At 50.4% G+C, this 11,481-nt stretch overlaps 2 long non-coding RNA genes across 2 annotated transcripts; one reads left to right on the top strand and one right to left on the bottom strand.

The window, feature by feature from the left end:
- Positions 1-2,346: 2,346 nt before the first annotated feature.
- Positions 2,347-3,977, bottom strand: LOC137214346 (uncharacterized). Its single transcript, XR_010938869.1, has 2 exons — positions 3,826-3,977; positions 2,347-2,858 (listed from the first exon to the last, which is right to left on the bottom strand). It is a non-coding gene; the product is annotated as an uncharacterized lncRNA (long non-coding RNA).
- Positions 3,978-7,533: 3,556 nt separating this feature from the next.
- LOC137215748 (uncharacterized) lies at positions 7,534-10,915 on the top strand. The gene is made up of 2 exons (XR_010939394.1): positions 7,534-7,649; positions 8,441-10,915. It is a non-coding gene; the product is annotated as an uncharacterized lncRNA (long non-coding RNA).
- Positions 10,916-11,481: the final 566 nt, after the last annotated feature.

Raw genomic sequence — 11,481 nt, 5'->3', positions numbered from 1 at the left:
TCGTTGCTGCGCGCGGGCTTTCTCTAGTTGCCACAAACGGGGGCTACTCTTTGTTGCGGTGCATGAGTTTCTCATTGTGGTGGCTTCTCTTGTTGCGGAGCACGAGCTCTAGGCACGTGGGCTTCAGTAGTTACAGTGCGTGGGCTCAGTAGTTGTGGCTCTAGAGCGCAGTAGTTGTGGGCTCTAGAGCGCAGGCTCAGTAGTCGTGGCCCACGGGCTTCGTCGCTCCGCGGCATGAGGGATCTTCCTGGACCAGGGCTTGAACCCGTGTCCCCTGCATCGGCAGGCGGATTCTTAACCACTGCGCCACCAGGGAAGTCCTAGGTTGGGGGTAACATCTGAGGCCACTGCTGCATGGTAAGAGGGGGTTTGTTCTGGTATCATTGTCCTGAGTAGATGGAGGTGGAAGTGGATGTGGGGTGGCCATGGGGAACCAGGGAAAGGGACGGTCACTGAGCCAGGGCACACCTCAACGGGAGCCGGAGGGGCTGGAGTGGGTGTCACCGTGCTCCCGGCCTGTCCCAGGTACAGAAAGCTCCTGGGCCGAGAGGCCCCTGTAGCCCGGGGCTCGGGGCCTGGACGAGGGCAGCAGATCCCTGGTCCTGGCTGCATGCCTGCGGCCCCAGTGGCTTCTCTTTGTGCTGTTCCTGGATGTTCCCAGATTCGCAGAATCAACCCAGGGGTATTCTGCAAGGCCAACACGGGGGGAAGGGGAAGGGGGAAGACTAATTTGGGCAGTGCATGTGGAGTGAACTGTAGCTCGGGCCTGGGGGGGAGCAGGGAGAGGGCACAACCATGGGTACGGAGCTCACAGGTGGAGCCACTGCCCGGTGCGGGGCACAGGACTCAGCGCCTCAGCCTCAACCGCCTCCCCAAGCTCCGCCCTCCCAGGTGTGCAGGGGCCACGAGCTCTCCCAGCCCAAGCTTGTTTAGCGGCCACTGCAGAAAGACCGGGACCTGGGTAAGACACTGTCCACCTTCTCCAGTTCTGGCCTGAAGGGCCGAGCGGCTCCGGGTGAGCGACCCAGAACTCTGCTCAGTTATGCGGCCCCGCAAGGTCACTGCAGCTTTTACTGTGGTCACTGATTCAGAAAACCAGTGCTCCTCAGACCCCTGGCTTTGGCCTCGTTTGACAATCACATGAAATAAGGATCGTCCCGTGGATGAAATCACTAACACTCCCGGCTCCCTGTGGCCGGCGGCCCCTGAGCGGGAGGAACAGGTAACTCAGTGTTCCCTTTGGTGCACGGTGGGGACATTTTGATCTTTGCATCCCTTACCTAGGGGTTTGTTTTGGTTTTCTGAGTGGAACTCCATGACCTTGGGCAGCCGGAGGAAGGTATCCTGGTTACCTGGTTACCGGGAGACCAGTGGTGGAGGAGGGCCTGGCCTCGGCAAGATTCTCTTACAGATTCCCTTCCTTTTCTTTCGAGTAAACACCTCATCTCGCTGCATGGAAGTGAGTCTTAAATGATGTCCTGTGTCGGTGCTTCAGCTATAGGGTTCGGGGGAAACTCTGTGGGGCGGGGTGGGCATCAGTGAAACACAGCACGAGGATCTGCGCTATTCCAGGCATGGGTGGGGAAGGGGCAGAAAGGGCCACAGTCACAGGAGTGAGGGGAACTCTCTAAGTAATGGGATTCTCAAAAAAAGCTTTAATCCCTAATGCCACCCAAGATTCTAGACGATTCCCACCCCAGAGAACTCTGAATCTTCACAGCTCAGCAGTGAACAGTGCTGAGCAAAGCCCGGGGTATATACTAAGTAGTCAATGACTGATACTCAGAATCTCGAGAGCAAGGCGACGGGAGCGGTGAGGACAGAGGGTACCCCAAAGGGACGGAGGACAGCCATTGTGGAGGCTGGCTGGGGAGAGGCCAAAGGAAGGCCTTCCAGGGCTTCCCTGGTGGCGCAGTGGTTGAGAGTCTGCCTGCCGATGCAGGGGACGCGGGTTCGTGCCCCGGTCCGGGAGCACCTGGAGCAGCTGGGCCCATGAGCCATGGCCGCTGAGCCTGCGTGTCCGGAGCCTGTGCTCTGCAATGGGAGAGGCCACAACAGTGAGAGGCCCGCGTACCGGAAAAAAAAAAAAAAAAAAAAAAGGAAGGTCTCCATTGTAGCCCAAAGACATTTCAGAGACAGCCGGACACTTCCACTCAGGGCGTTTCTCCCAAGAGCAGCAGGTGGGGTCTTCTGGGTGGGAGCCACACCAGGTGGGCAGGGGTGCTTTGCAGTCCACACTCTGAGAAGTGATCTGCTTCTAAATGCAACATTGTGACGTGCATGGGATCCTGAATGGGACCAGACAAAGGATAGTAGTGGTGTCGACTTAAAAAAATATTCACAACCTAAAAGTTGAGAGTTATGTTTCATTCGGCGGGAATTTTTAGGACTTCAAGCCCAGGAGGCAGCATCGCAAGTAACCCTGAGAGAACTGCTCCCAGGAGGCGAGGGCGGGTACAGCCAGATTATATCGAAGTTTTGCAACGAAAGGCAGGTAGTCTGAATGTCCAAAGATTATTGTTAATTAAAGGAAAACCAGATATCTCAAGTTAAAGGAATTTAGCGGTTTTCTATGTATGGGAAGATGCAAGAGTCTGGGCTCACTGAACTCATTCCTTTGATATGCACCTCAGCTCTCTGGGGCCAGTATCCACAGTTTTCACCTCCTGAGTTTCCCCAGGGCTCACCATGGGGAGTGGCTGCAAGCGCTGACGACTGTGACATCCTTTGTTTACTGATATGGCAGAAAATACTCCACTTCTCAGTGAGGACACCAGCCAAGTCCAAATAACGTCTGCAGTTTAGCTAACAGTCATGTTCCCGTGTTGGTTTCTCCATTTTGACCGACTTACCATGCCCTGGAAGATGAACACACAAAAACTCAGAACTATCTTTGCAACTTTTTTGCAAATCTAAAAGTATTCCAAAGGAAAAGTATCTGATTTAAAAAAAAAAAAAGGAGCCAAAGGTGAAAGCAATAGTAAGGCGCGGGAGGGGAGAGGGCAGGTGCGGGGGCAGGTGCAGGGGCAGAGGGCAGAGGGTGAGGCCGGAGAGCCCATTATAAACCCGGTGGAGAGAGCCGCGTGGGTCTGACTGCAGGAAGCACAGAGGTGGGTCGGCTCTAATTCTTTCCGACACTTTGATGACGGAGATGACGTCATCATCATCATCGGAGATGACAGTGTTGAAGGTTGAGATTTTAAGAACAAACAGTTGGCCTCCACGTGAGCCCTTGGTATGGCTGTCCTCACCTGGCAGGCAGGAGGGAGGATTCTTCCTGTGCCCAACAATTGAGCAAACGGTAATTTACAGGCTTCCATAGACATCTGAAGACACTGGGTGACTGTGCCGCCAGGGGTTGCAAACGACCCTTTTCCCAGACATCACCCCCCCACACCCCCGTCATCTTTCCGGATTAGGAAAGCCTGGCCGACTCCTCTGGGGCCCCAGGGCTCCGGCTGTGCCTGCCCCGGTGTCCTATCTGAAGGCTGGCAAGCCTGGTCCTCCCTCGGTTCATCCTACAAAACGATCACAAAGCCTGCACCGAAGCCGCTCTTTAAAACGCAGCTTCTGGGACTTCCCTGGCAGTCCAATGGTTAGGACTCTGAGCTGCCAATGCCAATGCCGGGGGTCCAGGTTCGATCCCCGTTGGGGGAACTAACATCCTGCAAACCACGCGGCGCGGCCAAAAAAACCCTCGAAAAACCAAAAACCAACGCAGCGCCTAACACGTTATTCATCAGGGAGGTAAGTTAGTTCGAAGAGCTACTTTTCCCAGCCTCCCGTCCCGGCCCCTCTTGGCTCCCTGCCTGGGGACCAGCCAACCTCCAGTGTGACAGGCGCAGGGGGCACAGTCCGTGCCACGGAGAGCTGTGGCTGCTCCTACTTCCAGTGCCGGGGGCTTTCCTGCGGGCTCAGCCCTGGCAGCGGTGAGTCCTAGGCCCTCCTCCCGGACGCCATGCGGGGATGATGCAAGGTCAGTGTCACATGGCCTGCGGCCGTCTGTGGGGAAAGGCTGACCTCTGGTGGCCAGTTCCCATATTGCTGCCTCCGTGCTTCTCCCGGCTTCTATGCTGTCTGCATCCCCCCCACGGGAGCCTGGGGACACCAAGGCTTGTCCGTCCCGTCCGGGGTGACCCAGGCCCTCCCCATCCCACGGGCGCCTTCCTGGCTGGGGGTCATGAGGGTGTGTGGGGTAGGGTGAGCTCACCCCTCAGGCCCCTTTCTCCCTGTGCGGACTATGTCCACAGCCCTGTGGCCCTGGGCGTGGCTCCCGTCTATGGGTTCTGGTGGTCCACTAGGACCATGGGGCTGCTCCTCAACCCTAAGGGAGCTCTGTCTGCCCTTGCTGAGCCCAGATCCCCCAGTCTGCGTCCTTCCGTCCTCGGCCCAGGAGAGGGTCCGGTCGGCTCTGTCTCAGCAAAAGCCAGAAGGTACTCAGCCTGCCCTGCCCTGCCCTGGCCACTCGGACCAAAGTGGCCTGATGCTAAGACAAAACGAGACACCCCTTTCTGCCTTTAAGAATATTGTCACCAAGTCATTATTTTATCACCAAGTAATGCTGACAGCAGACCCTTCGATGCCTCCTCCGTGTCAAGGGTCAGAGTGGGGAGGGGTCAGTGCAGGGGGAGGATGCCCAGTTCACATAGTACCTGGTAATTTGCTTTTTTGTTTTTGGTTGCACCGTGCGGCACGTGGGATCTTAGCTCCCCGACCAGGGATCGAACCTGTGCCGCTTGTGGTGGAAGCGTGGAGTCTTAACCACTGGACTGCCAGGGAAGTCCCAGTACCTGGTAATTTTTAATGAGGTAAGTCTGGTGACTGGGTTTTCTCTCTCTCTTTTTCTTCTTCTTTTATTATTATTATTAAACATATACTAATGTGAACATTTCCCATGTGCCTGTGGGTAGAGCCCCTGCTAGGCGGCCCAGCCTGTGACAGATGTTTCCTCATCTTTATTGGGGTATCTCAGAGGTATCCCAGGAAGACGGGGTCTTCTGCCAGCCAGGAAGCAACCATTAACGTCAAATGCACAGCAGTGGGTCGGTGAGCAGGTTGTAGTGACACCATGAGCCTTGCATGCCACCCACTCGAGAGCCTGCAGTTTCATATCCGTGTCCCAGAGAGAGCACCCCCTAAACCTACTTTCTGGGAGGTGGGCATTGGCTCCCGAGACCCCACCTGCTGTAGCACTGCTCTTACAGGCTTGCTACGTTTTTTGGATGAATCGAGGGTAACGTTAAATACATTACTGTAGGGGAACAAAATTTGCAGGCCAGAGACACCCAAAATGTCTCTGGCCTGCAAATTATTTCAAGCTGAGAACAATCAAGACACCAAAAGACTTCGGGAAGAAACTTTGACCTTCCTCCAACTGCCCGAAGGATTTAGACAGAGGGCTTGTTCCCAGAATAGAGCTATCACCCGATATGTCTGCAAAGAATATGGGCCAGGCGTGGAGATCAGAGTCCACTCAGCGTCCCATTGTCTCTGCCCGGCCCAGCAAACAGATATTCACCAAACATCTCCACGTGAATGACCTTCCTCCCCTTTGAAGTCCCAAACCACTGCACTCACCATCCTCGTTTGTGTTTAGCTGCAAATGGTATTTAGGGCGAGGGTTTCGGCCATTTTGGTGAGTTACTCAGCCTTTCTGGATCTCTCCCATGTACACGTGTTATTAATCTTTGATTTTTCTCCCGTTAATCTGTCCCATGCCCATCCACTTCATAGACCAGGCAGAAGAACCTAGAAGGTAGAGGAAGTCTTCCCCGACATGACTCGTGTAAACACATGCCCCAGGTCCTCACCAGCATTTGGTATTGTCAGCGTTCTGGGTTTCGGGCGTTCCGATGGGTGTGTGGAGGCGTCTCCTGGCTGTTTTAACTTGCAACTCCCTGATGACGTGTGATGTGGAGCATCTGTGTTACTTACAAAATCACTAGTTAATGCTGTCATCCTCGAGAGAGGTTATCTGAGAGACTGGGAGGTAAGACATTTGGATGGGGTGTTAAGGCGTCGGAGTGGAGCCCCACCTGGGAGGGTCCGGGTGGCAGCACAGCATGAGGGCCTTGCACAGCGTCAGAGCAATTTCACCGGCGTCACGATTTTGCCTTTGATCAGCTTCCACCCATTCCCCGGAATAACCTACTTTTTGTTTTTACTCTCAACGTTGACAGTGTTTCCGGGGCCCATAGGGGCAAAATTCCGCTCTGTCCACCCCAGGCCTTCCTTCTCAGGCCAGAAGGAGAAACACTAAGAAAGGAAGGGGGGCGGGGGATGGAGAGAGAAAGAAAGAGAAAGAGAGAAAGAAGGGAGGAAGGGAGAGTAAGGAAAAGAAGTTGCCCGCCACTCCACGGCTACAAGTATCGAGCCTTCGGCCCCTGCAGTCGCCCACCAACAGTGAGGGGAATTCAGGATGGAAAAAAACCAGGAAGCACTCTGTGCTTTGGATGCAGACCCCCTAGATAGTGAAGTTACATGTCTAAGGAAAAGTTTCAATGACCCCAGATTCTTGCATCTTTCCACACATAGAAAAGCACACTAAAATCATTAACTTGAGATGTCCGTTCTTTGTGATTAGCAGTAATCTTTTCATGCTTGATCACACGAATTCCTATATAACCTGGCTTCTCCCTTACCTCTTCTGAGAGGGGTATATAGTCCTCAGGAAGGTCCCCGAATCAACTTAACTGACAACTTCTACGCTGTGCCTTTTCCTTTCAGTCAAGAGAAGGGAGGAAGGAAAAACAGCAAGTGTGAGACAGGAATCGGGGTGAGAGCCTACCCCAAACCCCTTAGAGTTGAACAGTTTGCTATGAGAGGATCAAACCTGCAATCAAAGCGGCTTCACAGGGAAGATAGGACAGGCATCTTATTCAAAATGGGTCGACTGTGCACTTATTCACTGGTCCTGTGTTCCTCTAATAGATCTTTCTAGATCTTCATTTTTATCTCCCTTGAGTTTTGATTTCCCACGTGTGTGGTTCTTAGTCTTTGGGGATGAATGATCCACATACAGGACATTGCTGTGAAATGTTTGAGCAGCTCAAACATTCCCCTCCTCTGACCATGCTGGACAGACCTTCTCTGCGTCAAGTCGTGGTGTCATGTGGGGGCTTTGATTCATTCACTGTTTATTCATAATTTATTAACATTTAGCAAATAGTGCAACATTTTTGTCCTGGGGATACAAAGGTGAATAAGATACAGCCTGAGGGAGACTGACACCTAGCGGAGGAGAGACACAGCACATGGATAACTATAAAGCGGTAAGCTCCTAGCATATCCTGGGGACCGTTCCAGGAAATGCGTTCATGGGAAAATCTTGACTTACTTGGAAATCAGATAACATGAACATTATTCCTGGCATGCCTTTGAAATACTGGGCACCACTTAACCAATTCTCCAGTCCGGTCTTTGAGTGCTTTGTAACAACGTAGAACTCTCAGGTTTTGATGAGAAGTCTTTGTTGCATTTCACATGTTTTAGATTAATTGCATCATTCATGAATGACGCAGTTAATGGCCAAGGATAGGAGGATGTGGTTAGGTCTCTGCCCAGAACCTAGGTTTCAGAACTGCGTTTCCGTGAAGGGTTAACACCTGGCCCCCTCCAGATGGCCTGAGGTCAGAGCCTCTCTGGAAGAGGCGAGAGAACAGCCCTTCTGGAGAATTAGAACGTTTAGTGCCATGCGATCTATTTTCAAAGCCAGGCAGCTGGAATTTAAGGGGCTATGGCTGTGAACCCTGAGCATAAGTTGTTGACTGTGAGATGATCAGGCTTGAAAACCGAGCTGGTTCCTGGGTCAGGCAGGATTAAAGGGCCAGATGCTCAAAAGAGTGATATTATGGGGATTTAAAAACTCAACTTAGGGCTTCCCTGGTGGCGCAGTGGTTGAGAGTCCGCCTGCCGATGCAGGGGACACGGGTTTGTGCCCCGGTCCGGGAAGATCCCACATGCCGCGGAGCGGCTGGGCCCGTGAGCCATGGCCGCTGAGCCTGTGCGTCCGGAGCCTGTGCTCCGCAACGGGAGAGGCCACAACAGTGAGAGGCCCGTGTACTACAAAAAAAAAAAAAAAAAAAATCAACTTAAAGAATCACCAATATCTCCAACTATTTGGGCAAGGAGTTTTACCTTTTTAAAAACAAATTTAACCTTGGGGACAGATTTGCAGTTTCGCATGCTGCGTGTTCTCTAGGCTGGTGCCTCGGAATCTGCGTGCAGGAGAGCTGGCTTTGGGCTGCGTTTGGGTAGGTTTAGGGGACACAGTGGCTGGGAAACTGAGCAGTTGCAGGCTCACAGGGCGGCACGCAAGGTCGTTGGCTTCATCGCAACCTGTTCCCTGACTCGCTGTGATGTTACGGGTCCGTTTCGAGTTTGCAGTTAACATACCCAGCATGGCTCTGTCTTTTGTTGCATTTCCTGCACTATTATCTAGGTTTTGGCGTTTCCCCCTCCCCAGTTTTGGCCTCTGATGACTTACAGAATGTCCCTGATCCTCACGTGTTGGCTCCGAGATGGGTGATAAAGAAGATGGGGCGACGGCAAGGATGAAGAAACCCTGCACGTGTGAGCCAAGCAGATGAGTGAAACTACAACACAGATCTTTGCTTAAAATCAGTCAGCAGGAAACTCCCCCCCATGCTAAGCGTGGATGTGCGTGGGAGCAAAGAAAGACAGGCTGTGCCTGTATTTTCCGAATTTTAAAAGTTAGTGTATTAATGACACGCTGAAAAATACCATGTAAAGACTGAAGCAGTGCTGTAATATGGTAGACTAGTTATCTGGACCAATCCTCCCATTCAAACTAGAAAATGATGGATAAATGTTGAAATGAGTCTTCTTAAAGGCATCAACAAGGAGTAAAGAATCACCAAATCGGAGCCTAACGGGAGGTACATACAGAAAGAAAACCGAGTAGAGGCTGGGCTCCGAGACGGCTTCTGCTTCCGGCATGGGCAAGTGTTGCCGTGTTTGACTTGGGTTTGACAGCCTCGAAGGGCAAGGAGAAAGCTCAGCAAATCCACGGCTGTCCCAGGTGGGGGCTACAGGGCCATTCCCTGCAGATGAAGCTGAGGTGCCAGAGCTGTGCCTGAGGATGAGGGAGCAGCAGAAGTAAGCCTGCTGCCCAGAATGCCGGGAACAGAGAAAGTCACTCCAGTGCCGAGCGGGGTATGTGGGAAGGCAAGGTCCCTGAGATACTGTAACCACATCCAGGCTTTCCTTGGATTCTCAGCCTCAATTTACATCACCTGGGTTGTCCAAAAGAAACTTAAGATACTAAACTGGACTCAGGATGTCATGAGCTGGCAGTGTCCGAGGCTGTCTGGCAGAAGCAAAAGCAATTACCCTTGGGAAAAAGATGCTTTTGCTGAAATCTTTCAAAGGTTATTCACAAGCAGTTCTTCAAGGATACGAGCAGCGTCACTGCAGCACAGACTGATGAACATACATTATTTAAGGACAAGACCAGCTTGAAAACATCTTCAGGGAACTGAAAGCTATAAAAGGGATCCAGCAGATTTGAGAAAAATTGAACCTCTGAAAATTACTCATCATAATAAAAAATTATATGGACAAGTGAGACAGATGTGATGGGGCTGAGCAAAGAATCCATGAACCAGCAGATAAACCAGGAGGAATTATCTAGAATGCAGCATAGAGGGACAAACAGAGGGAAAATGGAGAAGAGAGGTTAAGAGACCCAGAAGAGAGAGACGAGGGGGCAACAGCGTCCTCTGAAGAGAGGATGACAGAGAAATCCCAGACCTGTAAGGCCACCACACACAGCCTCACGAGGACCCAAGCAAAGTGAATACAAAGAAATAAATATCTAAACGTATCTTAGTGAAACTAAGATGAAGGAAAAAACCGCAAAAGCAGGTGGAGAAAAAATATTACTCTCCAGAAAGATCTTTAGAAAATCTCCAAATATCTGGAAACGAAATAACACACTTCTAAGTAGCCCAAGGGTCAAAGAAGAAATCAAAAAGGGAATCAGGAAGTGTCTTGAACTAAATGAAAATCAAAATAACATATTAAAATTTGTAGGATGCAGCTGAAGCAGAATTAAAGGGACATGGAGAGCACTGAATTCTGAGATCCCTCAAATCAATGAATTGGATTAGAAATAAATAACAGAAAGATCTCCAAGTGTTTGGAAATTAAACAGCACACTTTGACCCCAAGGAGGAGAAAGTTTTGCTTTCAGCCATGATGGAGCAGAGAGACTGGGTTTCCCCCTTTCCCCTCAGATGTCTATTAAACTGGACAAAATACATGAAACAAAGGTTTTGATGTCACTCCCTCCCTTGCCTTCCCTCTTCCCTTTCTCCCCACATCCTCTCCTTCTGTACTTATTCCCTGCTTCATTTCACAGAGCATTTGAGGAATGTCATCATGTTGATCTCATTAGAAGAAAACCTCCTTGAAGCTGGTGGCTGGGTCTTCTGTTTTCTGTCTCATGTGTCCCGGTACAACATCCCCGCGTTGTGGTAACCAATTCATGTTGTTAAATGAAATGATCGTCAGCCAGTTCAAAACCGCGACCCCACTTTGCAGCACAGAGAATCTCTTAAATTTGTATTTTGCTTTTTACTTTTCTAAGCTTTTTAAATTTCACTTGATTCTCTCAAGAGTTCTGTGTAGTAGGCGGGCGGGTTTAATATGATCACTTTCCAGGTGGGAAAGTACAAAGACCCACTGCATCTATAGCATACTTGGGAGATCTCTCCAATTACACTGATTATTTGTGGTGAGGGTAATTAGATGTTAGGTGCATTGTTAATATTTTTTTCTCTTCTAGATTTCAACTTGAAGACAGCAGAGGGCGCCTGACCACACAAAAGGTACACTCTAAATGTTAATGATATATTAGATTTAAGATTATTCATTAAAGTTTCAAAAACGCGAATTTCACTAAAATAGGACCGTGTACTTCATCTTTCTACTATTTTAGGATCCTGATCTCATTTTAAGTGTTCTTTCTTGGTAATGAGAGTTTCAACCTCATGTAAATCACCATGACACTATTAATTCCAAGAGCCTTCCAACTGAGCTTCAAGATTCTTTCAGATAATAAAAGTACAAAATCCTCCATCTATCAGATCCTTCCAAATCTTCAGCAGGGCATAGGCTCCCCCTTCCGTAGCTCTTAAGAGGCGATCAGTGTAATGTGTTGCAGACAGATGCGCTGTGACTGAAGGGCCATCTTACTTCAAGTGTGTTGCTTCCAGGTTACCCAGTATTCTCAGAAAAGTATAAAAGGATTAGGCATGCTCTTAGTCATATTGCACTAGAGGGAAAGTAACGGTTTCTGAGGAGCACTAGTGAGGCTTTCGCCATTTGTAGCTCATTGTTGAAGGCGATTATGTCTGCAGGTTCAGGGGCCAGGGTACTGTGGAATTCTGCAGCTCCCTTCCAATTGGCTTCTAGCTGGTTCTTTTCTCTATCATCTCACGTGTTCTCACATTCTCCTAC

Source organism: Pseudorca crassidens, chromosome 20 (assembly GCF_039906515.1).
Source record: "Pseudorca crassidens isolate mPseCra1 chromosome 20, mPseCra1.hap1, whole genome shotgun sequence".
Classification (NCBI taxonomy): domain Eukaryota; kingdom Metazoa; phylum Chordata; class Mammalia; order Artiodactyla; family Delphinidae; genus Pseudorca; species Pseudorca crassidens.
Note: the sequence above shows the minus strand (reverse complement) of the source record. Positions and strands in the feature narration are given on the sequence as shown.